Source organism: Coturnix japonica, chromosome 2, assembly GCF_054131305.1.
Source record: "Coturnix japonica strain WE chromosome 2, WE-NBRP24, whole genome shotgun sequence".
In the NCBI taxonomy this organism is placed as follows: domain Eukaryota; kingdom Metazoa; phylum Chordata; class Aves; order Galliformes; family Phasianidae; genus Coturnix; species Coturnix japonica.
Genome location: NC_140664.1, coordinates 96,677,313 through 96,677,736, shown reverse-complemented (window position 1 = coordinate 96,677,736; position 424 = coordinate 96,677,313).

Sequence of the window (424 nt, the reverse complement as noted above, 5' to 3'; positions counted from 1 at the left end):
GCCTCCACTGCGCATGCGCCGGGACTGCGTCATGCATTGGCTCCCCACTGCGGGGCGGGCGGGAGAGAGGCGGAGATTGACAGGAGCGCTATCCAATCCAGTAGCGCCCCGCGCCGCTCTCCCGCCCCCTGGCGGTTATGCGTTTGTCCGTCCCAGAAGGAATGATGTCTAAAATTCATCTGATTTCCAGCGTCCTTGCGTTCCTTTATACCCGTTTGCTCATTATTACTCATTACCTAGAGTAAATGCCCTTCTCCTTCAGTGTTGTGCTTCTGGCATCTGGGATTTTGTAGGTTTGGCTTCCTTACAACACTAAAATAATCACAAATGTAAGATAATGAAGAAAAAATTGTGGCCACTGATCCCACTCAGACACTCACACAATAACAGAAATTGCAGAATGGCTGAAGTTGGAAAAGACCTC